The sequence below is a fragment of the Biomphalaria glabrata genome, chromosome 12 (assembly GCF_947242115.1).
Source record: "Biomphalaria glabrata chromosome 12, xgBioGlab47.1, whole genome shotgun sequence".
Lineage (NCBI taxonomy): Eukaryota > Metazoa > Mollusca > Gastropoda > Planorbidae > Biomphalaria > Biomphalaria glabrata.
The window spans coordinates 12,776,799-12,802,858 of NC_074722.1; the positions used below are offsets into that span (position 1 = coordinate 12,776,799).

A 26,060-nucleotide genomic window follows, 5' to 3' on the forward strand; every position below is an offset into this window, starting at 1 on the left:
TGCCATCGACTATAAAAAATTGAGCAAAATTTAAACTTAATTTGAGAATGATAAGTTGTAGAAAAACCGTGTATAAGAATCCTCCCAGACAGACAGACAGACGGAGTGGGTAAATATAAGCTGTAATAATGTATAGGATGCTTGATGTTGACATATTTCTACAATATATTAACAAAGACCCTAGATGCTTGACTGTGCTGTTCGAGTGATAGTAGCGACCCCGCCTGAGCGCCAGCCGTGCAAAAGTTCGACGGATTGTCATTACAGTCGCTGTCACTAACATGATGTTGTCCCGTTAACAGTCTTAAAGCCAACTAAATAAAAGTCCGCATAAATAGACTAAATACCACTAACGTGACGTCATTTAATGTTTAGCAATTTATAGTGTGATGGTAAATGTACTTTGCCTGGCCAGTAATCTATTTTTAATGTACTGATCAAGCCAGTGATTCCATGAGATGATGGAAGGTTCAAAGGTTAGCTAGCTGACGGTAGGGACGGGTAGTGACGCTGTTGAAAGCCTTGCAGGCCTATATATATATATCCTTTTAAAGAGTCTAAAGCCAACTAAATCCCACTGTCCGTGACGTCACTTAACGTCGCGTTTAAAGTGCGACTACTCTAGTGCGTCTCTAAACTAGGTCCTTAATAAAGCTTTGTAAAAATGGTGCCATTTCTGAAACGCTTGCGAATCTAACAGACTAAAAAAAAAAAAATAGGCCAACGAATCAGCAGACGGCCATTTTTTGTTTCTATTGTTATTTAAAAAAAAAACCAAAAACTTAAACAAAAATGTACACGTAAAAGTATCGCTAAGCAGAGAGTAAAAAGAATTGCGCGATATGCAAGACAAGATCGATAGCCATTTTGTCCATGGCTATGTTGCTTTTTTTTTTTTTTGTTTTAATCACGGGACGCGCTCGAGAATGTGTTGATAGAAGGGGAGATCCGCGGCACCGCGAGCAATGGCATCAGAGCATGCGCAAGAGAAGCTTTAACAGGGAGGGGAATACAAATAATAACAGCAGTTTGTGATTTTTGTGTTTTTTGTGTGCGTCACTTTTCATATAGCTCTAGACCTAGGTCTGCTTCATTTTTCTTGGGAGACACGAGGATAACTCTTTCTTGACATTTCTAGCATGAATTGTGAGTCACGTGTAGAAATAATGTCCTGTAATGTTTGTCAAATTTATATTTAAGAAGTGATGTCTTGGAATGTCATTTATATGTAGGAATTGTACGTGTAACTTATAAAGATCTTCTTATCTCATATTATTCACTCCAGACGCTTCTTCACAAAATAATTACATACATATAGACAGGGCCGGATATATATCTATAGGCAACACAAGCTTAGGGCCCTCAGGAAATATTTAGCCCTAAAAGTAACCGATATCTCAAATGGCCTTTTCTTTTCGGATTACGGCACTGCAGACCCTGCTCACCTAGTCACGCATGTTTATTAGAGACTTACATTCTACTAAATCATGGGTTTTCAGATGATCTGAACTCTCCGACATGTAAAATGAGAACGAAGAAGAAGAAGAAATCGGTTTTCAGGCAACCCGCTCTACACTGTAATGACCCTAAGTAAGAAGAGACCAAATCTAGATTATAGTTTAAGTAGTGGCAGAGTCAGAAAACGCTAGGATCTCGAGTGTAAATCAAAGTGAAGTCTGTGATTTTTTTAGCTTTTGGATTTTTTTCGGAATTTTTTAAGTTCACCTAACTCTATGGGTACCTATTGGGGGGAAAGTACAAGCGATTGGTCATTGTGCTGACACCTTCATTAACCTTCTTTTATCGTATACACATCTACGCAAAGGATTGCAAAGTCTGAAAGGGTGTTAATATTACATAGCCAGATATACAATGAAAAGAAAAACAAAATACAAAGAATAATAATAAATGTATTGCGTGGTCAGATAAAAAAAAAAAGGTTTTAACAAAAAGTGAAGCGTGACACTTTGAACCAACTGAGATTTTAGCGCCAGTCCTCCAATTTTGGAGTAAAATATAGTAATGAGCTTAAACTCTGGGTTTAAACTCTGGCGTCTAATAAGACACAGCTTGAGGTATTGACCTCGCGTGAGGATAAAAAAAAGTAAAAGTATGAATAATATTAATAATAATAACTGACCCCGGAGAAACATTCGAAGCCCTAAGCATTCCTTCAGAAATCCTTATTACCTGTCAGAGGGCAGTACTGCTGCAGACCTGCCACATCATCAGAAAATTCCTTGGTAGACACTGTTGAGGGGACTACAATGAATTTTGTTTCCTTTTAACGAAGCTCGACCCTGGCAGTGCCAGAGAATGAAAATTAGTTCATTTTTACAATTAAAAAAATGATTAAAAAAAAAAAGAAAAAAAAAACTCTACCGTTATTGGCATCGCCGTACCACTGTCTCATAACATAAGATAAATTGATTGGAAAAAGAAAGATAATATGAAAACCTAGGCTTGGAGATGAAGCGTTTATGGAAATTATCTAAAAAAAACAACACAATATACCCCATTGCATTGTTATATCAACCGAGGAATAATGATAACTGACCTCACAGATACCTACAAGACCCATAACATTTCTACGTTACTGCTGCAGGTCTGGCACATCACCAGAAAGTTTCTCAGTGGACACTGATAAAGGGACTACAAAGAATTGTGTTTCTCTTTAATGAAACTCGACCCTGGCTTCGCCAGAGAATGAATACTCGTTCTTTTATAATAATAATAATAATAATAATAATATTATTATTATTATTATAATCTTTATTATCCTTTAGATAATTTATCTCACAATTTTACATTACACGTATAAATACATTTCAAGAGTGATCCGACACAATAATCTAAGTTCATGCCACAGTTTCACTTGTAAAAGTGAATGGTCTTACTATCAGCATTTAGCATTTTATGAAGTTTAAAAAAAATTATTTTGTAATGCTCAGTTGGCCAAACCAGACAAAAGAGCAAGAGATTCATAGACATCTAATTCCATTTACTGAGTCTTATGACCAAAGAGATTAACAGAACATAGTCTACTCTACTAACTTGAAAATGTAATTTTTAAAAAAGTTCTTCTATCTCATTTGTATAAAGGGTTTAGAGTTAGATTCATATTTTAAACTGTTAAAACTATTTTGTAAAATGTTTATAATCATTTTGCGTACACCACAATAATAATAATAAAAATTTCCCATGGAATAGACGAAAAACCCACCACATTTTGGATGGTCCTTAGAAGCTTCTGGCAAATTGTAGTTCGACCCCCCAAGGGGGTGCTCGATCCATAGGTTGAAACCCCTGGTTTAGTCTATATCTGAGATGAACCGCGCTGTGGTTTCCAGAACAGGCAGTTCTCTTATAGTAAGGTTCCGGGGCCAGTGCCCTGCTTGGAGCTCTCTTTAGAGGATGTAGCTTTGTACGACATGATCAGCATTCTCTGGTAATGCTACACAAGGGCACGTTTTTCTAGCCCCAAGTTTTAGCTCCCGGAAAATAAAACAAGGTAAAAATAAAGAACTGAGACCAGCTCAATGAATTCTCTAGGAATGATTTCCAAAAGCGATAAGGAAGCTCAACAAGCAAAATAAAAACAACAAAAAATCCTATCCAAGGCAAAGAACCGCAAAAAAATTGGTACGATATCTCTCAATACTGCAAGGTCTAACTCCCTTTTCTATTTAAAGTGACATTAACTGATTTCTATTAATTGACTAATAATTGATTGATGTTTTTAGATTAATGTACTGTATTTGACTGTGAATAATTGTGCAAAATGTCAACTTGATCCGAGAACGCGAAGTGCAACAAAAAACATGTATAAATTTATACACAGACAGACAAAACGACGGAGTGAATTAATAGAAGCATTGTAAAAAAACAAAATGTCTGACCTAAAGGGAGGTAATTAAAGCATGCAAGAGCTCATCTTATTTACCACTAAAGTACATTGTTTTACTTTTTAACTGTACTTTGTAACTAAAATCAATGATTGTAACAAATTTTAATTGTAGACTCAGCGGTTCGAGAGTACATGATCTTTTATGTAGGAGGTTTGTGCCTACCAGCGATAGCACTTTAATGCGACATGGAAATAGAAAAAAAAAGCAAAAGTTATATTTTACTTGCAGAAATAGATAGAGTTGCCTGTAGAAGCGGGTAGTGGGGCTTTGTAATATGTATTACTAATTATTCGGAGTCGCGGTGGCTGATCGGTAAAACGCTTGGCTTTCGAACCAGGGGGCCCGGGTTTGAATCCTGGTGAAGACTGGGATTTTTAATTTCGAGATCTTTGGGCGCCACTACAACGAAATTTAACTCGAATACCCTTAATGGGTAGTTGAGTGACTTATGTCACCTTTCCACACATCTCACGTTGCATTGAAGTAAGAATATTATTACTGGTCGTTGACTTGTAGCACCAAATTGCTGGTAGACAACTGAAGGCGTTTTATATCTTAGATAATAGAATTTCAAATAACTTGAATAACTTCCTTGTGAACAAGACTAAATAGAGCTTTATTTAGATCAAATCTAGATATTATTATAGGTAAATGACTCAGTGAGAAAACGCTTGAATCTCGAGTCTCAATCGAAGTGAAGTCTGTGATTTTTTAACTTAGAGATTTTTCCGAAATTCTAAAAATTCACCTAACTTTAGACTCTAGAGCAGGGGTGGGCAAATTACGGCCCGCCAGAGTGTTTTATGCGGCCCGCGAACACCTACAGAATTCAGGTGTGCCCACAGATTAAACATATAATAAAGGGACAAAAAATCTTCTTATCTCTTATGACGAAGAGCTTAAAAAACATTGTCTCTGCATTCATTCTAAAAAGTTTAAAACAAATGAAGATTATGCTTGTTTGCAATATTTCAAACCATTTAGTCAAAGACATTAACTCAAGTCAGTATTTATTCAATGCTATGAAGAACTGTGTTGAAAGTGTTGGGTTGGCTTGGAACAAGATGGCAAGTGTAACAACAAATGGAGCCCGTGCTTTGAATGAGTAAAGCGTTTTTTTTTAATAAATGAAAGAACAATATCCCCACTATAAACTCTACATGGGAAAGTTTGCACAAAACTGCATTGAATGGCCAACATGTTATTGACCCAATTATCAGCGATCAAACTGATCAGAGCTAGGGTACTTAACCAAACGCAGTTCCGAGAAGTAGACTACTTGAAGGTGTGAGAACAAAACATTCCGATGTTTGGTACCACAGTAGTGTCCCCTGGGTCAGCATGGGCAAGGTATTGAGAAGATTATAGGATCTCAAGGAAGAAATTGTTGTGTTCTTTGAGGGACATTTACTGTGACTTTGTTTCTAATATTTCTAATGAGGAGTGGAAGACGGACTTCATGTTTTTCATCGTCATCATATCAATGGGTTGATTGCTCATGAAATGTATGTACATCTTTCCAAACAAAACTTTTCCATTTCTCCAGGCAAGCAAATGAAAACAGGTTTAATCATTTTCCTTTGCTGAAAAGTGTCTAGTAAAATGGTTGAAAAGTACAAGACTTGTTGAATTTGCAATGCAAATTTTAAGACATCAAGATCTTGAAACCAGTTCTCAATATCCTCACTTCACCATTTAGGACAGAAGCTAATTCAGCTCCAGACGAAATACCTTCAAGCAAATTAAGACCTTCCACGGGAGTTTTATGGGTGCCAGAAGCTGTATTTCCACACTTTAAAAAAACTTGATGCTAAATTTTTCCATTATTTGGGTTCACATAAATCGTGAACAAGCTTTTTTTGTTTGAAAAAAAAAAACAAGTGTAAGACCAACTCGATGCTGAAAGACTGTACTTTGACAGCAGTCACAAGGATAACAACTAGTTAGCTAGTTCCACCACAGTTCCAGAACATTATGCATGAGTGTAAAATTAAATATTTTACATCATGTACAACAGCACAACTGAATTGTTGTGATGTAAAAGGGCAATAACAAAATTTTGAAAAATATTCGTAAAATTAGTTTCAGAAATCGCTAAATCTTGTTGTAATTCTTCAATTGGTAGTGTAAAAAAAGATGCAAATGTTTAATACAGTATACATGTATATTTTCTATGTTGTAAATACATATTATAGGCCTATACTTATGCGGCCCCCCATTCCTAAAAATCTTTTAATGCGGCCCTCGATAGAAAAAGGTTGCCCACCCCTGCTCTAGAGAATGCCTATTTAATTCCTTCTTTCCACCTGCTGTGTTTCAAATTTTCTGGACTTGTAACCTGTATCGAGTTTGTTCATCTTATTTTGTACAGATTTTTGTTCTTTATCAGTTACATTGAAATGTACAGTTTAATATTACCATTTGCATTCATAAATAGATCTGCAAAATGCTAATCTCTCTCTCTCTCTCTCTCTCTCTCTCGCTCTCTCTCTCTCTCTCTCTCTCTCTCTCTCTCTCTCTCTCTCTATATATATATATATATATATATATATATATATATATATATATATATATATATATAATTCTCTTCTTCCCTCAACAGTTTAAACGAGTAGTAAGGAGTAAAGGAAAGATCACTCTGCGGATAGTCCACAAGAAAACAAGAAAGGGGGGGGGGGCGGTAGAATGTAGTCACACAATAGCAGGGCAGGACCGTTGCTGTATCACTCTTTTTTTTTTTTTATTTCTACCTCATGTTAAAATAAAAAGGGGGGGGGTAGTAATCTACTCTGTAGTAACTATCGAAGTGACAGAGCACGCTCAAGAGTTTGGACACAATGGAAAGATCACTCTTTTATTTTTGCAACTCGGACGGAGGGAGTTATCCTAGGTAATTTTAGAGTGAAAAAATAAAGTGTATATTTCAGGAGATTGGTATGAGTTTTCTAAAGATTTTAATAATTTCCGGATATTTCCAGGACTTTTTCGTGGATATTGTAATTTCAGGAGATTTCCAGCACCTCCTGTTAAATCGACAGGAGGCCGCGGGAAATCTGTTATAAATTATAAAATAGTTTAATTTAATAATTTATACACCTAAAATTAGCGCGGGTCCGATAAAAGTGCTGGGCCCACTGCGGTCGCATAGGTTGCAGTGGCCTAAGTTGGCCCTGCAAAATAGCGGCGTATGCTACGCCGCCGGTCGACTAGTAGGCCTAAAAGGAAAAAAAACATTACTTCCGACTTCAAAAACATTTGTCCAAGAATGTAAACGTGTAGCAATAGTAGGTGAACAGAATTAGATTGACTGATATGAAACTTTCCTATTGAAGATTGTCACACACGGAGATAAATTCCTAAATAAAGAATACGAAAGTAGACACAAACGAAGTATAGTCATAAGCCATATGATAGTTGTGTACACTTAACATCACTGTAGAGTTCAACTTCTAAACTCTCTAGCACAAAATAATTGTTATGATTTAGTTGGCGATAACGATCTTCCAATTAGGTGTCCTAAAGATTTGTCTATTTATGTTAAATCTTTAATGTTCTTCCCTCTTCATTTTGTGATGTTATGTTCCACTATATCGCCACCATATTTCTTCATATCGTTTTTTCTTATTTGTCCCTAAACAGAAATCAAAGTGTAAACAAAGAGAAGATTACTGTGATTCACTTTTGGTGGGCCGTTTGAATTTAACGCACCGCATCACCGCGAAACCATCGTAAAAAATAACAACAACACACACACACAAACACACAAAAGTAAAGTATCCCTTTCAGACATTGCGATCTAGGCAGAGCGACGTAATGATCATTTTTTTTTTTGCCGACGGTTAACGAGGGTGTCACGTGGCCAGCACTTCGACCAAGCGAATGTTCATTCCTTAACTAATGTCAGATATCCATTAAAGTTTGGTGGACTCAGGCGCGCCCAAAAAATACCAAAATTCAAATTCACAGTATTCACAGAGATTCAAACCCGGGACATCTCGATTCTAAAGCCAAGCGTTTTACCATTCAGCCATCATGACACTTAAAATCATCGAGTGCAATGGACGTCAGTCTCTGGGGGTTCACTGTGTACTGTGGTCAGAATGTTCCTAGGGCCGGAAAGCTCATCTGTCGTCTCGAGGGTTTGGTGGCCAACACAACGATCTAGCGTCACTGGTTGTGTCCGGTATTCATCTCTGTACTCTTCACACCTCTCAGCACTCACACACACAGACACACAGAGACACACACACACAAACAGGAAGCGGGCTTTAATCGCTGTCCATCTCTCATCTGTGATGACCAGCATTACCTCCCCGCTCCCTGCATTACGTCACACGGTTCTTTAATGCCTAGTTCACACACGAGCCCGATAATTGGCCAACGGGTCGAGGTGTTTATACCGGGCTACTGACGTCATAATAAGTTCTTTTAAGCAGACACACATTCACACCCAAACAAAGGCACGCACACCGACACTCTGGTAGTTAGATCAAGATCAGCGATGACCAATCTTCAGACCCTATTTGGCAAGTGACGCGTTTGTTATCCGATCTCTTTTAAATATCTGCTCATAGTACAAAATGAAGCCGCAGGGGCTGACTTCCAATGAACTCGACGACTGTTTAGGAGATACTGCCTTAAGACTAAGTAAACTTTAAAAAACTTGGCTGACAATTTCATGAAAGAAAGATGGCAATACAGTAGAAGCTGCATAAAAGGCAGTATTAAGTAGACCTATCGTATTTCTCACAGGGTATGTTAACAAAACTCACTATGTCTGTCGGTCTTGTAAAAAGTTTGTAAGCGTTACATCCATTCTCGAATCAAGCTGCAATTTAGCACAATTATTTCTTTTACTTGACAACACCAGAATCAATGAAAAAAACATCAACAAATTAGTTAATTAACTATTGGTAAAATAATTAAATTAATTATTTTGTTTGATACCTCGAACAAGGCAAAGAAATAGTACTTGTCTGAAGTGGCAGTATAAGCTGAATTAGTCCCTTTTTTTAAAGTAAGTTTAATTAAACAAACAATAGATACAATACAATCTTCTATTTCCTACGCACCTCACTAGCTGAGTGGTTAGTTCCTCGGCTTGAGTTCGAATTCATTTCGTCTCACCCCCATTTTTCTTAATAAATGCTTTTAAAAAGTGATTACAGTCAAATTCACCCAGATATCCCTATCTTTCTCTCTCTCTCTGCCCCCCTCCCTCCCATTTTCCCAATGGTCCAAATAAATGATACGATCAAAGCGTATAGGGAAAGCTAAAAGCAAAAAACAATGGACCTCATTTACCCATCGTAAACAAACAACTTTAAGCCCACCAAAAAAAAATCGCCTTTGGCATGTGGTCATCTCCCATACGGGCTAGGTGTGCGATCCAGCGCAGCTGTCCCATTGTACGTTATGCTGTCCTTCAACAGGACATGGCTATTTGTAAATTAATCAATCAGAGAGTATTCTTTTTGATTCAGAGAGGCAAAATCTGTGGAGTGTGGGGGATTGGTTTTCGACAGTTTCTAAATGTTTTCTTCTTGGGTGAAAAGTAAAGTCACAGAGTCGTTAATGACCATTGTGTTTTTTTTTCACAATCAATTTAGAAGGTACAATAATATGAGCTAAGGGGCGAGGTGGCTGAGTGGTTAAGACTTGGCTTCCGAACCTGTAGTCCTGGGTTTGAATCTTGATGACACTGAAATTTTGAATTTCGGGATTTTAGGGCACCACTGAGTCCAACCAACTCTAATGGGAACCTGAGTAACGTTGGAAAATTAAAGGCGGTTGGTCGTTGTGCTGGCCACATGACAACGTGCTCCTTAACCGATGGTCAAAGAAAACAGATGACCTTATCATCTGCTTATAGAGCGCAGGGAGTGACAGGGGAACTTTATTTTTGTCTTTGACAATGACATGAGCGGTTATAAGTCTCGTCAGTTCAGTCAGTAACATTCTATGTCTATTGGAAATTTACACGATATATTTACGATGGCAAACAATAAATATAATAATCACTGCTACAAACTACATAATAACAAGGTTACAAAAGACAGTTTGTGTGGAAACACAAACTCAAAATCGGCATGTAACAAAGTAACATGTTTTACATAATTCGGATAATCCTTCAGAGTTGAAGATAGTTTACTTCCTAGTCCAAACCTCCCGCAGGACGACGGGGGATGGGAGCAGGCAGGGTTTGAACCTTCGATCGTCGATAAATCCAAACGACAGTCCAGAGCGCAAACCGCACGACCAGTGGTCCACCCAGGTAGGCTTCAATATTTTCAGAAAGAAAATCCGAATGAAATTATATCAAAGACAAATGAGAGATAAGAATGGAGAAAGAATGTTAACAGATCTTGTGTAGTGCCCCAACCGTCCCGCAGATCAAAGGATACGTGAAAGTGAATGTAAAGTTAGATGTGAACCTGGCCTAACTAGTTTGTGGTCTATAGGGCAGATGATGTAAAGTTCATCTGTTTTTGTGGCCTACGGTTAACGAGGGTGTCATGTAGCCAGCACAACGACCAACCGCCTTTGCTTTTCCCCAACTGTCAGGTACCCATGAGAGCTGGGTAGACTGAGAAGTTGAAAATCCCAGTCTTCACCAAGATTCGAACCCGGGACCCTCGGTTCGAACTAAATAAGTTAATTGTTTTGAAAAGGCTCAATCTCATATTCGAATCCTCAATAAAAAAAAAAAAAAAAAAAAAAATTCCGCTCCGCTATATAGTAAAAATGTTTACGAAAATGATGTTTATAAGATTACTATTTGTCTTAAATTAGGTCTAACATATAATGCATACTAATTAGCTTTTTCTTATAAAAAACTGCTTGCATAATTAATTTTAAAAATTAGAATTTTCGCTTTCAGGAAAAAAAAAGTAGCCGTTGCATCAGAACTTTGAATATTCTAAAATATTATGAAGTCGGATTTTCAATATCTCTTCTAGTTTACGAGATCTAAACGGGACGGACGGACAGATGGACAGACATTTCGCACAAAACTAATAGCGTCTTTTCCCCTTTCGGGGGCCGCTAAAAATTAGTTTATTTTATAAGCAAATGAGCTTAGAAATTTGATTTTTTAAAAAGCGCTCATAGTTGTACACCTTTTAAATTACATAGCTTAGCAACACTTCCTGTTTTTTTTTTGTACACCGGATATATAAAATCGCTAGCTATTTATATTCGTTATTTGCCAATGATGAAAATCTACAACGTCTAAGACAATAAATAAAAAAAAAAATCAAATAAACAAACAACAACAACAAAAAACACGAAATTAAATGCTAACCATAAACGTCAACAAAAAAAGTTTCTTCAACGTCCTTTCTTAGATTATAATCACGTGACTACGCGCGTGCAAGGCTAGCAGACGTCTGTAGACACTACATAAGAAACTCGTTATATATACGAAAGAGTAAAAATCTAAAAGAAGAAACGCCCACTACGCTTAATATGTCAAAGGTCATCTGATCTGTAGAGAAATGTGAATAAATAGTTAGTGCCCTTTTCTGATGACCATTTTTTTTTTTTACAAATCTATGTTTTAATGATTTCAATATTTATTTATTTCGAAATCATAAATATATTTTTGGGAAAAAAATGAAGGAAATCAAAAAGTGATCGTTTTACAAAATTCTTTTTACATATATTATCGCATAAATAATTAATGTGGCATTTAAAAAAAAGTGCATTGAAAACAATTTCACATAAATTTATACTTTTCTGAGTAACAAAGATATTCTTAGACTTCAGACCATTAATTTGACTCATCTGAACTGACAAAGATCTTCTGTGACTCCAGACTGTTTATTTAACTTATCTGAACTTACATAGGTCTTCTATGACTTCAGACTGTTTAGCTTCTCTGAGCTAAGATCTTCTCTGAGACTGTTTAACTTCTCTGAGCTATGATATTCAACGACTTCAGACTGTTTAGCTTCTCTGAGCTAAGATCTTCTTTGAGACTGTTTAACTTCTCTGAGCTAAGATCTTCTCTGACCTTAGGCTGGTTCTTGTTGACAATACGCTTTCATCAATGGCATTACATTTTTTTTTTGCTGCCATTTAGGAATGATTCAATCATTCTGTAACCATTGCGTAATATGGAAAAAAAATCAACACTTTTTTGAAGGTCTGGAAATGTAATTCTATCATATCAAGTTTTAATCAAAATAATGTTGTTTTTTTACACCCTAAGTTCGATTTCAGAACGAAGCTGAGTCTAAATTTATACTTTTTTTTTTTAAATAAGCATTTCTCTATTGAAACACATATTTTACCCTAAAACCACTTTGGACTTTGAAATGTGATTCACATCTTAAATCTTAGCAAGAAAACATTTGATGTACGTCACCTTGATTTGAATCCACTTGATCTAAGTCGACATGTTCAAACTAGTTACTCCCTCACCAAAACGATTAATCTGATATATTTTCTTTTCTTAGCGCAATAAACCATTTCCCATTCTTTTAATGGAAACTTTGAGCACAATCAACCATTTCCCATTTTTTAATGGAAACTTTGAATGGAAACTTTGCGCACTTGTCTACCTTCTGGGAAACTTCTCTGCAGATAGTAATGAAAAAAAAAACACAACATAACTTTTGTAAAAGTCCGTAATTATAACAAGTGAAAACTGAGAGGCCAACACCGCTTGGCTACGGTTTGGCTACCTAGCAAGAGTGCTCGAGTTCGAATCCAAACTCGAGAAAAGTTGTGTTTGTTGAGAGCCTAAAGGCAGCAAGGAAACCTTCTCCCTGTCAAGATTTAACATAAATAGGTTACTAGCTAAATCTCAACCTAATGGCCTAATAATGTCATCTCAGACCTGGCTTCCAGACATATCATTATTGAATACAAGAGAGCAAGCTTTTAGCAATAGTTAACTGCAGCGGTTCCCAAACAATTTAGGTCCAACGGTCAACAAAATTTAGGACCCAACAGTCACGAGCTGACTCAACCCCAGAACATCGCCCAGTATAACATAGGTGAACCTCTACAGCTTCGTTACACATAGTGGGCAGAAGTACCGAGGGGCCGGATCGAATCAAGCCAAGGGCCGAATGTGACCCGCGAGACGTAGCTTGGGCAACACTGGAGGATAAGGCTTCAAAAGGGCGAATAAGACGCCATAAAAAAGATAAAGCGGCTTTTCACCCCCAGTATTGTTTATACCAGTGTATGGAATATATCCGGATAGCTACATGATGCCATTCTTGGAAACTTGAATGGAGTGGCTTTCAATAGAAGGAGGCCGGGAGAGTCACTCACTGTTTATTGACAGCGCAACCTTTTTGTTCTTTTCATGTATCATCATTTTTTTAGCTTTTTGGCTCTCATGTTTCGGACTTTCCTCTAGACTAAAGTCAACTTCGTACCAGTAGCCAGAGCACCGACTCTGGTGCTGCCGTTCTTAGCGCTAGTCATACACTCACATCTTAAGGTAGAGTTCTTTTCATCACGTGACAATGACATTCGATCTGAGACAGACATGAAATATTTCAGATTATATTTTTTTCCTTATGTCCATTATTATGTAACTTGCGCTATTTTTAGAAGCCGATCTGACGTCAAAGAACAAGAAGATAAAAAGATAACACTTACGTCGGATAAAACATTGTTTCCAGGTCCAATGACTTAGAAAAATGTAGCTCTTCATGTGATCCATCTATTTTGTCATACCAAACGAAGACAAAGCCGTTGCCTACCAGTGGTCGATTTAAGATTTCTCTTCTATGTCTGTGGCTGTCCTCGCGGTAAATATACACGAGACCTCAGATGGCGATGTAGTGATAAAAATAATATTTTTAGTTAGCGCCACTCTTCGTAAAATATTTGTTTACAAAGATGATGGCGTCATTATTAGATGAAAATCTCCACAGAGCGCAACTTTTAGTTTATGAAAGACTCTAAATATGCTTACTATATGGACATGTTGGAGAGATGGTTGGACTGGTGGTTGGAGAGTAGTTGAAAGGTGGTTGGCGCTTGGAGACGTCCTTGTAGAATTGGTTGTAGTGGTGGTTAGGTGGAGAGGTGCTTAGTGGTTCTAGTAGTGGTTGGAGCAGTGGTTGGCGGTTTGAAAAGTGGTTGAAAAGGTGACTGGAGAGGTGGTTGGTGGTTTTAGTGGTAGTTGGAGAGTAGGAGAGATGGTTGGCGATTGTTGAGGTGGTTCGAGAGGTGGTTGGAGACGTGGTTGGCGGTTGGTAGCATCGCTTGGAGAATCAAAAAGGAGATTAAGTTGACAAAAAAAAATATTTGAGGAAAATACCAACAAGAAAAACCTTACAGACGTGTAGATCTATCATGCCGTAGCTGTTATTGTTGTTGCTGATGTTCTAGCTGCTTCGACTGTTTCTATTGCTGCTTTGATGTTTCTGAATTTATAGTTGCTGCGGTTGCCTCTGTTGTTGGTGCTGTTGTGCTTGCTTATTGTTAGAAAGATTAGAGGTTTCTATTTACTTAAAAGAAAGAAAAAATATGACATAAAAACAAAATAACAAAAACTGAACCAAGATAGGAAAATTCTTGTCACTTTTGATTCAGATGCCAGTTTACTTTTTAGATTTAGACAGATTCTTAGCAGTATTACTGTATTAGGAAAGCCAAAAAATTGTTTTTAACCCTAGCTAACTAATATTTTTACAAAGCTTATGTCAACTTTGTCTGTCGATTTGTCTGTTTGGTACAATTTGTGTTATGTCTTATTTCCTACACACCCATTGTTGGATCAAGATGAAGAAAGCTAACACAATTATTTGTTGTACCTAACTATTCGATAATAAATCAATTTAAAAATTAACCAATTAGGGAATCAATTATTTTGTTTGGTATCGAAAAAGGGAAATAAATGCAACTCATCTAGAGGTGTTGTTATATCTGAGGAGTTATTTCCCTTTTACTTTTTCTACACGTCTTTTCTCCGACTTCACATTCTCAGATCAAGTGAAAAATTTTGATGTTGACGAATAGTCGTCGATAATACACGAAACAATTAAGCAATTAGCGGTAATTAATTAATTTTGTTATATATATATATTGTTTTTCTTAAAACTTCAGTCCTATTTGTGCTTCTCGTTCGGCGAAATGTCACCAAACAGGCTGACAACACTTTTAAATTCTCCAATCAGACCTTGCGGTGAAAATGAGACAGATGGGACGCGCGGTACACCATACTTGATAGATTGATTAAGCAACGGATGTATTGTCTGGATTGTGCAATGACAAGACGCTGTTAATTGGTTCCCTAATGATGCCAAGAAGATCTATCCATCTGTAGGTGCGAAACGTATGTTTCACGATGAGAGATATGGGCAAGTGAGGTAACACAGATACGTGCCTTGTGTTTGATTGGTACTATCTAAGTAAGGTAAGGTACCTCTCTCACTGCTTAATTAATAGGCAGTAATATCAAAACTGGACAGTCTATATTTCCGTAAAAAAAAATAGGTCAGGTAGATTGGTGATAATGCCGTCCTGTGTTAGGTTATAAAATTAAATAATACTAATACTAATACTAATACCAATAATTCCTCCGTGGAAACTGATAAAGGGACTACGGTGAATTGTGCACCCTTTAGCGAAACTCGACCCTGGCAGCGCCACAGAATGAATACTCTTTCTTTTTCTAACATAATAATAATAATAATAATAATATGGCTTGTCTTCGAGTCCGAAGATTAATGAGGAAGGCAGTATTTCTCGTGGCTACGCAGCCCCAGCTCTGACATACATATTTTGCCACATGCAGCGGAGGCCTAACCATTGAATAGTTTGTAATAAAATAGCAAGCCTACTCTTAGCATTATATAGTATTATGGTATAATTATTATTATTGAATGCCTGAACCAGCACTTCATTCTCTAGCATCGCTAGAATCGAGAGTCATTCTTTAAAAGGAAACAAATGACTAAAGGAGATCTGATACGGAGATCAACTAACAAGCATTGGGATAGTGTTCACTTTATAGAATTCATTTTTGTTTAATGTCGAGTAAAATTCATTTTTAGCGACCTTGACATTGTTAAGCTCATCGTAAAAATCTCCAATATTTAGTTGAAAACAACAACTTATTCCTAATCTTAAACAATGGTTCTGTCCATAACTAGGGCCTTGCGATTCGAGTATCCAATGTTTGCTTAGCATAATCACGCGCAGCCGGGTTTACTTAATCATTGCAAGATACTCATTAAATATTGACTTGGGACGTGCGTCGCATTTGTTTAGAATTAAAAAAAAAAATCATTACCTCTTCCGGGATATGAACACTCCAGTTACTGGAGGTCAAGCTCGTCCGTCTCTCCAGCAGAAGCAGACTTCTTTCATTCATCATTTCTTTTCATTCATCGTGTCTGTGTGTGTGTAATTAGACCCAATAAAGCCTCCTAGCCACTAGACAATATAAATGCCTCAAGCCAACCCAAAGACGAGTCTGCGTCTGAGGAGAAGATGGACATTCTGAAACAATTATTGATCACTTGACCCCTAAAGTTCCCCCCCCCCCCGTCTAATATAGAGCCAACATTTTTTTGTACTCTTTCTTTGCCTTTTTGTATATTTGTATTTTATTTCCAATTGTCTGCGTTGTTCGTTTCTTTGTATCCTGTCTGTTTTTTTGTTTTGTTTTGTTTCTTTAAATTATAGAAACCCAGTTGTTGTTTTTTTATTTGCCCCGCCACGTCAATCAGCTTCAGTTATTTTATGCCTTATATTACAGCCTCCGCTTAGAGGTAGGACCGACCCTGCCCTTCTAAGATAGTGTATACAGCCTCGTACGCAACTTTTTGGTGCGAATCGTATTGAGGCGGACCATTTGGCGCTAGAAGTTCTGATGATAATTTATAAATATTTATAATAAATATTGTATTTTTTTATAACTAACAATACTATAAGATATATAGTATACCCTCGTCCCCTGACATTTAAAAAAATAGTTTTTACTATTTTTTGAACGCATATTGCGAGCTTTGGATGGATACCTGGTCTATAGTATGTGCTCGGAACATGTTGTTGCAATGATCCCGGGTTCGAACTCAGCCCCCCCCCCCTTTCCCAATTCTCAACCATTCTTGGGGAATCGTCAATTCAGAGAAAGCATTCGAAACATGTGAAAGGTACAAACTATGAAAGGTCATAGATCTACCTGAGACTATAATATTGACAAGCTTCCCCCAGCCCCAAAAAAGTATTGGCGATGTGTGCATAACACACAATATGACATTAGTCAGCTTTCTCTCTTTTTTTGTTTACAAGGCTTATATCAATTCTGTCTGTCTTATTGATACAAATTTCGAACATGTATTTCCTCCCAATTCCCATTCTCTGATCAAGTTGAAACTATGCACTATTATTTATTATATTGGCTTCCTTCAGTCGTAGAACGACTATGGTTCATTGGCCTCCTTCAGTATCTTGCACACTTCCTCTTGTGGCTGTGGAGCCGTATTTTGGAGAGACACTCCCGTCCACAGATAGCTCAGGTTAAGGTGGCTTTTGCTTCGGTGGTAGAGGAGCTGGCCATTTTTCGGATTTTGCGTTTTTCTTCCTGAGCTGAGACCCATGTACTTTCACTGTCCATAGCTTTCTTGGTCACTGTCTCTCTCCATCTGTTGCGGTCTAGAGCCATGTCTTCCCAATTATCAGTATTGATGTGAACCTCAAATCAGTGAACATCAATACTGATAATTATTTATTAGATGAATCAATAAAAATATTAACCAAATAATTGATAAAATAGTGGTAATTAATTAATTTTGTATTATATTGAAAAATGAAATAACTATTACAGTATTGAGATATTTTTTAAAGACTGCAAGTGTGGAGTTATTCTCCTTAAATAAGCTTGGTATATATTTTTTTAAATTTGATTGTTTAATTTCTGGTACTCCACATAAAACGTGTGATCGTCTCCAATGCATGTTCTCTCATTGTCTAGCTCAAATCTGCTCTAATAACGCTTCTGTGCTAACATTCATTAGGGAGCACTGGCAAGCGTGGCTCCTTTGTCATAGGAATAATGTGTCATGTGACTCCTAGATCATGTGACTACTGTGTCACGTGATCCCTACGTCATAGGGTTCCGTAACCGGTGCACTTTTTTTTCTTGGGATTATATTTCTGAGCGGGAGGATGCAATTGTTGGTTTGACACCAGGGCTTACATTAAGAATAGAGGCAAGTTTCCTCCGCGAGCAGAAACAAAAGCTGTAAGTTTCCAAACGTGAACGCTGTGACAAGCAATGAAACGTAGATGTAATAGTCACGTGGGCATTACGGATGTCTGTTTGAAGTGGACAATACATGAGCCATGTCCACCAATAGTGCATAGCCAAACTAGGCAGTACTGAAAACAAATTTAGAAAATAAAAAGGGAAACAGATCAGATGTCAAACTTAGTAGAGCTCTTTAAGTCTATGCTTTCTAGTCTAACTCTGTCTCTGCTATGGAAGTTGCGATATAGAATTTCAGTTGTTTATTTAGATATAGATATCTTATCTTAACTTGTATATTACATAGGTAGGTTTTTAATATAAATTGCACAATTATTTTTTCGCTTTTTTTTAAATTTTTAAATATTTCATTTAGGGACACCAAACTCACTTCACCTAGGGTCTCCAATTATCCAAGGGCGGCCCTGGCACAAAAGAGATGTGATTTTAAGGTTTCTGCTTAAAATAGATTTACTAAAGAATTAAAAAAAATTTTTTTTTTTTAGACTAAACGTTAAACACAGTTATCTGCTCTTCGCCTACTTTTAATTTTCAAGATTCTCTTTACGTTTACCAAGCAGTAAGAGATACAGAATAAAAAAAAAAGAATAGAAAACGCTAAGAAGCAATGTGGTGGCCATATAATGCAAACAAAAGAAAAGCATAAGACAATGAAAAGAGAAATATTGAATAAGATCTAAAAAAACGGATCAAAACAACAACGCGTCTAGGGCCCCAAATTGAAAGACCAATGATGTCTATTCAATAATAAAAACAAGCAAAAAAAAAAAGAAACTTATACAAAATAATAAAGCTTATATTTAGTGTATCAATAAGTTTGGATCAGTCATGGCATTCAATTTGTATTAAGCCTCAGACGATTCAGCGTATACCACCACTTCATTCAAGTACTATTTTTTCCCCTTGTTTGAGATACGAAAGTAATTGTTTACCTAATTAATTAACTAATTGGTAAATTTTTAAAAATATTTTTGTTGTTGTTGTCAGGTAAAAGAAGTAATTGAGCTAAATTTCATCTTGATCCAAGATTTGATGTCGGAGAAAAAATGTGTACAGACTTGTGGCCAGCCAGACAGACAGACAGACAGACAGACAGAGTTGATATAAGCTTTGTAATAATGAGTTTGTGCTACAAGAGAAATAGCTTAGAAAATTGATTCTACACTCTTATGAAACATGCACAATTTTGTATGGATTATTAAACTACTTCATGTATCAATAATTTTGTATATATTAAAAAGCTTGCTTTTTAGGGATTGAAAGGCTTGTTTTTATTTTAGTACCAAAAACGTCACAATATTAAGATGCAATGCAATGCAACAACAACAACAACAACAACAACATCAACAACAACAAACAAACAAATACGCGGACTTCTTTAAACAGTTTTTTTTTAATAATTAATCTTAATGCAGGCGTTTGTCTTATTAAGAAGACGAATCGACATTACTTGATTAAGTAATTTAATTTTTTAACCTTGGCATTAAAGTCGTTCTTGGTTGATAACTTCTCAAACTTAACCCCCCACCCCATGTGGTTCATCTCCCCTCCCCTTTTCTAGGCCATTTCGCCACACATTTTGAGTATAGTAAAAACTATGGCTATAGTAACTTGTTACTAATTGAATAAGATATAGAAATGATATGAGTTTACAAATATTTACGGTACATGCTCTCCGTTGGTATGTCTAATGACTGACTATAGAATCTCAGACAGTAGCCCCTGAAGCAAACGTTTTTAGAAACGCTGTCATTAAAACTATCACCTCCCCCCCTCCGCCTTGCTTGGTGTTAACCCAAGTGCACTGGAAAAGACCTTCATTAGCACAAGCATTCCACCCACACACACACACATTCCCCCCCCCCCCCCCACATTCCCACACAAACATCCATCCACGCATATTCACCCACACAAAACACATTAACATTGTTCACACATTCGCACTCACTTATGAGCTTGTCTGACTCCCATCCCTCTTACTCTCCTATTACTCTCTCTCTCCCCTTCTCTCTCTCCCTCTCTCTCTCCCCCTCTCTCTCCCCCTCTCTCTTTCTTGTATATCAACAGCTGTCAAACTCTCTAGCACAATTATATTAGCAATCTCTGGTTGCCACGCTCTCTCTCCCTCTCAAATGCAACGCTATTACCACATATAGGACAAACCTGTCAGTCCAAGTAAACTAGATTAATATAGATAAATCCTACTTTGCCAAATCGATAGGCTATAACAATACTATTGTATTTTTATAATAATAGTAATTGGATTTCGTCACTGGCCCATATATTTATCTTAACTGGACTACACCTTCCATTAGTGATTTCTATACAGTATTTTCTTTTTCACGTAGCTAACTTTTCAGCATGGCCGGTCCAAGCAATTGCGGGGCCTATGCGAAACTGATTGCGCGGGGCCTTGTCTGTGTGGGAATAAGGATAATAAGTGAAAATTAAGATTTTGAATAAGATAAAAAATTCTACTTTACTAAGTTAACTATTGCGATCTGTACTTTATGAACCTTGTAACCAATGGCATATTTATATGCTAGTGACTATAACAAGTAAATAAAGCATTGAACTTCCGATTAAGCTTTAAATTCGCCCGATTATTTCATGAAAGCTGAAAATCACAATGCCTTTTTTTTCCTTTTATCATGCGTAGGATTGGGGTTTTCCGCAATTAAGACACCCACAAATTACAATTTTGTCTAATTTTCTGGAGATTTAAAGAGTTTTCAGGAGATTTTAATAAATTCAGAAGATTTCCAGGAGTTTTTCTTATATATTTTGCAATTTAATGATTACACCCTGAATTAGCGCGGGGCCTATGAAAGCGCGGGGCCCACTGCTACCGCATAGGTTGCATTGGCCTAAGACCGGCCCTGCTTTTCAGGACTAGGATATGATATATATATACATATATTTGTTGGCCTTCAGTCTTAGAACGGCTATGGTTCATCTCGTAGAAACCTTTTTTTCCCTGTGACTGTGGAGCCCTATTAGGGAGAGTCACTCCCGTCCACATGTATCGCAGGTTAAGGTGGCGTTCTCATTGGTGATAGAAGGCACAGCCATTTTTCATTTGGCACGCTTTTCTCCCAGAGCTGAGCCCAATGCTTTTTTCGCTGTCCATATAAATTCCTTTCTAATTTACATCATACATTCTTGATATCCGAAATAAAGGATTTGGAAAAGGAGGCGGGGGGTAATATCACTTACCAGCCAAATGACAGGATCCTATGGCATGCACGCCACGTCTGTCACCCAGTGTTAGCTTGACTAATGACTCACCTGACCTCAGAAACACTCACGTTAAACATTGCTGGAGTGTGAGCGCAGTAACAATCATCTCTTTGATTGGATCTCTAGCCGGCCTTGCACACAATCGATACGTTCTGCTACCAACCAATTTTTATTTTTAAATATTGGCGTTATCTACTGTAATTGATATTGCGTGGGTCCCAACTGGCACCTTTTTTTTTTTTTGATTCAGTTGGAGGCGCATGCTATACACAGGGAATAGTTTTCAGTGTCAGCGGTGCCCAAAATTGTTTGGGTCTTGGGGCCCATTTAATTTTCGGTCACCTGTTAGAAATCGAGGCTTATTTTGCACTGTTGTCACGGGCCGAATTTTTTGAGGGCCCGATTCGGTCCTCGGGCCAAAGTTTGGGCACCAATAAGCTAGGGTTAAGGTAGCGAACATTAACACTAAGAGCTTCTTAAAGGAGAAGGGTCGCAGCTATTGTTAGGGTAAGGGACTAGCAGACCAATAATAGATGAACGTAACGGATGAAGAACAACATACTTGAAGCCAAAGTAAAAAATAACGAAAGAAGAATCTATTTTTTTTTAAAGCTAAATTATACAAATAAGATCCACATTAGGACACGCACATTTTTTTCTGCAATCCCTCCCATATTCCTTTTATAAGTTTGTAAACTATTCATGGGTGGACATTAATGTAAAAAAACGGGTCTAACGATTTTCTTTAAAATTCTACAGATTATGGGGAAAGAAATAACTTTGCAAAATTTGTCTTCACCTAGTTATAATTGTATCACCAAGGCGTCAAACTTTGTCTTCACCTAGTTGTAATTGTATCACCAAGGTTTCAAACTTTGTCTTCACCTAGCTGTAATTGTATCACCAAGGTTTCAAACTTTGTCTTCACCTAGTTGTAATTGTATCACCAAGGTTTCAAACTTTGTCTTCACCTAGTTGTAATTGTTTCACCAAGGTTTCAAACTTTGTCTTCACCTAGTTGTAATTGTTTCACCAAGGCGTCAAACTTTGTCTTCACCTAGTTGTAATTGTATCACCAAGGTTTCAAACTTTGTCTTCGCCTAGTTGTAATTGTATCACCAAGGTTACAAACTTTGTCTTCACCTAGTTGTAATTGTATAACCAAGGCGTCAAACTTTGTCTTCACCTAGTTGTAATTGTATCACCAAGGTTTCAAACTTTGTCTTCGCCTAGTTGTAATTGTATCACCAAGGTTTCAAACTTTGTCGTCACCTAGTTGTAATTGTATCACCAAGGCGTCAAACTTTGTCTTCGCCTAGTTGTAATTGTATCACCGAGGCTTCAAACTTTGTCTTCGCCTAGTTGTAATTGTATCACCAAGGCTTCAAACTTTGTCTTCGACTAGTTGTAATTGTATCACCAAGGTTTCAAACTTTGTCTTCGCCTAGTTGTAATTGTATCACCGAGGCTTCAAACTTTGTCTTCGCCTAGTTATAATTGTATCACCAAGGCGTCAAACTTTGTCTTCGCCTAGTTGTAATTGTATCACCAAGGCTTCATACTTTGTCTTCGCCTAGTTGTAATTGTATCACCAAGGCGTCAAACTTTGTCTTCGCCTAGTTGTAATTGTATAACCAAGGCGTCAAACTTTGTCATCGACTAGTTGTAATTGTATAACCAAGGCGTCAAACTTTGTCATCGACTAGTTGTAATTGTATAACCAAGGCTTCAAACTTTGTCGTCACCTAGTTGTAATTGTATCACCGAGGCTTCAAACTTTGTCGTCACCTAGTTTTAATTCAGGTTGCTGGAGATATTGTATTGAAGATAGCGGGACGGCCAAGCTATTGAAGAATTATGAGTTTAGATTTGGCCTATTTGGGGTCAATTTTTTCATAGTGTTTCTAGGACATTCAATTGATTTTTGTTGCTGTTGTATTTTAGATAAAACAACCGTTCACCGTATCCCGAACTTTGGTTACACTTTTGTATTACATAGAGATAAACAGTTTCTGAAATGAAGATTGTGAAATACTGGGACATATCTTTCTCTATCCCAGCCCCCCCCCCCCCTCCATTATCTGATGAGGTTATGTATGAGGATGAATCAAATAGGTATCTGAGCAGTTGTCTGCTCATGCTTGGGGAATTTTTTTTATAGCCTGGAAGAGAGAATTTTGTGCTGACTACTTAAACATCCTCGTAGGCACAGATCTGAACTTGCAACACCTGTTTAGAAACCAGAATTTATCAGATTTATAGATGAAGTTAAAGAGAGACGGACAGATGTGCATAACTCAGAGAGTGAATTGACTAGTGAGCGTAAATGAGCGAGAGAATGATAGAATAAGTGAGAGAGTGAGTGAAAACGTAATGAGAGTTTCAGAGAAAGTGAGCAATAAAGTGTGAGAATGGGCGAAATTTAGAGAGGGAAAAAGATAGTGAGTGATAGACATACAGTATGTGAGATTGAGACAAAAAAATATTGTGTGAGAAAGAAAGAGATTCAAAGAGACTGAAAGAGAGAGAGAGAGAGAGAAAATGAGAGGCACGAAGAGAGTGAAAGAGATAGCGATATAGAGTGAGGATAGAGTGAAAGAGAAAGTTATCAATAGCTTGAACGAGAAAAAGAAGGACAAAAAGTGTGTGTGTGTGTGTGAGAGAGAGAGAAAAGATGCCAGAGTGAATAAAAGCTAGGAAGGAGAGGATTAACTCTTAATAATGATAAATCCTGTTGCAGAGCTGCAAGCCTCTCTCTCCTCTCACATCAACCGCCAGGAAGCCTCTAGAGGCTGTCACACCAGTTCAATCAATGATTGATCCCTGACGTTGTCCGAACAGATGATATAACTTCCGTGTGTCAGTGTTTATAGGTCTGAGAGTCCCAGTGTCAGCCTGTATCGGTCTTTTATCTCCGAGCGCGACTGTGGCTGTCTTTTAAGACTCTATTAGGTATCCATGATGTAATATCCAAACCTGTGAATAGAAGGAATTGATGAGATCTCTATAAATAGAAATATAATCTTCTTGAAGAAAAGATACGAACTGTTAAAAAAGGGGGACATAAGCAGCAATTTTCATAGATGGAGCTTCAAGCTTCTAGTCACAGAGTTCGCGTTCAAAAAGTTCACCACCTATATTTAAACCAGAAATTTTAATAAAATTTTGTTTAAACCGCGTGTACTTGTGTCTTCAATACACATTTAAGTGTATTATGCAACTTGCATAACACATATAACATCTATGGGAGATAATTCAAGATTAGCTGTCAACAAGCTGACAGACCGTGAAAGAAATAGATTTTCTCTTCTCTAATTTCCAAAGCTTAAATCCATTACAGGTTCGTGTCAGGGGGGCTAATAAAATTAGACTCTAGATTGTTTCCCTTGACGTTCAGACACACGCACAAATACATACTCACACACACGCACAGTATTGATTTATATGAAGTACCCCCTTCTCTCTCTCCGATTCATCTAATAATTAAAAAGTAAACCTTTCAGGACAGATTGAATTAATTACGCTTAATTTTTTTTAAAAATTAGAATTATTTAATCCATCCGAAATGTTAAAGTTACATGTAAGCTGACTTCTTAATGGTAATGGAATTGTCTAATGGATATTTTATATCACACATGAATGTTGATTTGATATCTTTGTATAACATGTAAAACAAACAAACATTTTAATAATTTAAAAAACAACTACAACGATACATTAAATTGGAGAAAAAATAAAAAGGCGAATAAGGAAAGGTGAGAAGACGTAACGCCATGTTTGAGTTGGTTGCATTCGGTGGCTATTGGATAAAGCTTAACCGTTCACCTGCGTAGCCGCCACGGGTGCTCTTCTCTTCACTGGTGGACTTGAGCGAATGTTAGAGATTTTCAGGATAACCTTAGACAATGTCAAGGACGCTAAATTGAATGTCACTGGACTGTTGTCATTGAGCTAGACTTTGAACAACAGTTCAGTGCGTGGCGATTAGTCTATGTCTTAAATCCGTTTATCACCACTGAAAGTTGCCCATTTGTTTTTACAAAACTTATATCAACTTCCTTTTTCGTCTTTGAAATCGTATGTCTGTCTGTCTGTCCGTCTGGTAAAACGTTTGTCCACGTTATTTCCCCCACACCCAAACTCCGATCAAGCTGAAATTTTGCACAATTATTTCTTTTACCTGACAACACAAAAATCAATAAAAACAACAACAATAAACAATTAGTTGATTGACTATTGGTAATTATTTATTTTGAACAAGGGAAATAAATTTTCGATGACTGATGTGGTGGTATAAGTTAAGTTCGTCCTCTTTATACTTTGCTTTAAAGTTTGGAACTAACAATATATATCTATAGAACCTTCTATTTTCAAAAGCACTTCTCTAGTACAGTAATTTGTGTATTAGAGAAGGCTAAAGCGCTCGAGTTTGAATCCAGGTCGTTCAACTTGTATATAAAAAAGTGATCATGGTAAATATTCACCCAGATACCCCCTGCTTCCTCCGTCCCCAACAGAATTCTTAACCTCTTGAAACTATAATGCTCTCAATAGTCCTTTCAAAACAGATGTTGGCTCTAGATCTAGACCTAGTTCAAAAGACGAAATTGAAATGTATTTATTAGCATACTTTGAAAAATTAGAAAAGTCAAAATAGAGTTTTCCCTGTT

At 37.0% G+C, this 26,060-nt stretch overlaps 1 protein-coding gene across 1 annotated transcript in view; it reads left to right on the top strand.

Moving 5' to 3' along the window:
- Positions 1-1,023: 1,023 nt before the first annotated feature.
- The window catches only part of LOC106063629 (pineal opsin-like), a 110,036-nt gene continuing 84,999 nt past the window's right edge, over positions 1,024-26,060 (top strand). The window contains exon 1 of the mRNA XM_056006641.1: positions 1,024-1,146. The gene's annotated coding sequence lies outside the window, so the exon portion shown is untranslated. The remainder of the gene's footprint in view (positions 1,147-26,060) is intronic.